The following is a 3,470-nucleotide window of genomic DNA, read 5'->3' on the forward strand; positions in this document are numbered from 1 at the left end:
TAGAGGATACTTTAGGAAAGTGGAAAAAGGTTTGAATTTTCTATAGAACATACTCTATGAAAACTAACTAAACTTAAACCTAAGAAAAAGCAGAATCTAGGAGCTATAATAGCAAGTCACATGAAATATTTTGATAAAGTTGAAAAAGTAATTCTGCAGATACAAAGAAGGAATATGATTATTTAAAAAGATGTAGCAATTACCATAGAAAGTCATTCTGGAAAAATTTTATCAAGGAAAAGATAGTAGTTAGTATTTCTAAGATTAAAACAAATATTACATCAAAATTTTAATCTTGTTTATAAAAATGAAAGTTTAGTCATCACCAGTCAATGTCATGATGGAGAAAAACATGACTTCCAATTCATAGAAAACATCCAAATATCATGCTAGTAAAAAATTTTTACCTTTTTACTGTTTTTGTGTTGGGAGTACGTGCCTTATCTTGATACACAAGTAAATTAATGATCAAGGAAATGTTGTTTTTTTACTTACAGCTACAAACTAGCCCCAAAAGTGTCATTTCTCAGCTCAGTTTGAAGATGTATATACTACATTAAATGGTTTTTACACCCCAAAGTTCTTGAAAGTTGATAATTCTGAAAACAGTGCTGGAGGAAATTTAGCTGCAGTCATGACACAGCAGGCAATATGCTCAACACTTTCATTTATTGTTTTCTTTCATCTTACATTCAATATTTGATTCATACGTTTAAATTATAATGTTTCAATAATTTTCTTTTACTTATATTGGGGACATTAAGAAGAATAATTTCATACTTTTAATATATCTCTTTTAATTAAAATACTAGTACAATTTCTTGTATACTAGACTGACCTTTTAAATGAGAGAAAAATCAAAAAATTATAGGAATAACCATAATTAGGAAGTCAGAATATTGTGTATATTCTGAGTATATCCAGAATATACATTCAGCATATTGTATAACATAATATAATATGTGTATATATGTTTGCCAGCATGAAATATAGGCCATCACTAGGAGAGAGATAACATGATGCTAAATGCTAGGTTTCAAGCTGTTCTTAAAAATAATTTTTTTTTATTTGAACAATCAGTAGAGTTGAAGGTAGCCAGTAACACAGACAAATAGAAAAATAAGAACCAGGTAACAGGAACACCCAGATATTCAGATATTGTTATAATTCGAAAAAATGTTTTAATGGAATGTGTCTAATATAAATAATATATTTTATGTGTTTATGAAAGGAAGAACTATAAAAAAGTGTTAAGAGAGATTTGAAAAATGCACAAATACATCTTAAAAGAATGAAAGCATTAAATATAAAAACTGAATCTTGAAATTAGTTTTTTTTAAAGATTTTATATTTTTAGGGCAGTTTTAGGTTTATAGCTGGAGAGAATTTAGCAGCAGCAGTGATAGAGCAAGTAAAATGCTCAGCATTTTCAAACTGGGAAGGTAAGAAATTTCAAATATAGCCTCTGCCTCCACAGACGCTTATTAACATCCCTCACTAGAGTGGTACGTTTGTTACAATTAACTTAAATTGGCACATCATGATCACCCAAAGTCTTAGTTTACATTAGGGTTCATTCCTACCCATCCGACTTAGGTGGTTAGTACATTGACTGCAGTACAACAATATAGCAAATTAAAAGATAGATCAGAAAAATTATTTATAATGTTGTACAGAGATTGAAAGATAGAAAATACAAAATAGAGAGAATATATACCAAGAATATGGTGAGAAAGACTAATATGAGTATATTTTTCAAGTCAGAGGACGAAATAGAGGACTTTTTTTTGACAACATAATTCAAGAGAATTCACAACCCAGAATACTGGCACTTTGGATATTAGAGAAGATTTAGGATCAAAGCGGCAGGAAGAAATAAAGAACAAGAAGAAAGTGGTAAATATAATGATAATCAAAATGAAAACTGACTGTGTGATTTAAAATTAGAAAGAAATTGACATATATAATAACAATAGCCACTACATTGGGACTAATAAAAATATTAAAAGGTTCTAACAACTTTCTATTGTCCAAGAAGATAATAAGGATATAATTAATATTATACATTGGTAAATTAATAAATGTTACTTTAATCTTAGTGTAGCCTATAAAAGCATTCTTTAAAAATGTATAGATAGAGGGGGAAAAAATGGCATAGATGATAGAGGCTCTGTTCATCCCTTTGGTGACCAAATCAAAGTTGTGACAGAAACAAGGAACAAACGGCAAGGAAAAATCGCCTGGGATCTAGATGAACAAGCCATACAACTAGAGAGAAATCCAAGAAATCACCTTGCAGCAGCAGAAGGTAGGATGGGGCGAAGACGCAGGGCTGCTGGGTCTCTAGCAGCTGAATGAGACAGAGGTGGAGGTACCGGCAGCGGCAGACGCCTCTTAAAGGGGCCACATCCGTGAGTGGATTTTCACGTTGATGGACTTCCTCTCTCTGAGTACCAGTAGCAGTTCGGCTGCACAGGGGGCCCCAGGGACTTACCAAGGGACACTGAGTTGTCGCAGTGAGGGCTGCGGGGAGACTCGCTCTGTACAGAAGTGCTGGTGGTAACCATTGTTTCCTGTTGAGCCCTCCCCACTCCCAGTGGGCAGACTCAGCGCTACTATAGCTGAGACATCATCAAACTGGATAACAGAGGTCACTCCATCCAGGATTCCCTGAAACTCTGCCTCCTCCCCCAACTCACAGCCCCACCCAAGCCACATCCAGGTATATCCTCTGTGAGTCAGGTGCTCCTTGCTGAGCAGTGCCTAGACTCACACTGGAGGCAGCTGGCCTCCATTTCTGGTGTGGCCTTTTGAGGCGAGTATAAGCACAGCATCTGTGGATTGCTTGCTGAATCTTAACAGGTGGCTCCAGAGGGGCACAGGCTTGTGCTAAATTTGGCCTGCAGCTGAACGCCTCTCAGGACTGGGCCACTGGACACCTACTTCACAAATCCACACTAATAAAACTGGGAGACTTAAGAGCTTTGTTTAGTACATAGAAATAGACACAGAAAGGCAGCCAAAATGGAAAGACAAAGAAGCAGAAACCATATGAGAGAACAGAACAGAGATCCAGATGTAATAGAGTCAAGTAATCTAACAGATGCAGAGTTCAAAACACTGGTTATAAAGACACTCAACAAACTTAAGGGAAGTGTAGATAAATACAGTGAGAACTTTAACAAAGAAATAAAAAATATAAAAATGGAAATGAAAATTATAAAAAGAAACCAGTCAGAAAAGAACACATTATCTGAGATGAGGAATATAATTAAATGCAATAAACGGAGTGAATAAAGAAGCGGATCAAGTGACCTATATAAAGGATGGGAAAGCCAAGGACACTCAATCAGAATGGCAAGAAAAAAGAAGCCAAGACTATAGTAATAATTTAAGGAGCCTCTGGGACACTAGTAAATATAAAAATATCCATGTTAAAGAAGTACCAGGGAAGAAAAAAAAAAAAAAAA

At 34.9% G+C, this 3,470-nt stretch overlaps 1 pseudogene; it reads left to right on the forward strand.

The window, feature by feature from the left end:
* The window catches only part of LOC105305984, a 19,074-nt pseudogene that overhangs the window by 11,726 nt on the left and 3,878 nt on the right, over nt 1-3,470 (forward strand).

Source organism: Pteropus vampyrus, unplaced genomic scaffold (assembly GCF_000151845.1).
Source record: "Pteropus vampyrus isolate Shadow unplaced genomic scaffold, Pvam_2.0 Scaffold408, whole genome shotgun sequence".
Lineage (NCBI taxonomy): Eukaryota > Metazoa > Chordata > Mammalia > Chiroptera > Pteropodidae > Pteropus > Pteropus vampyrus.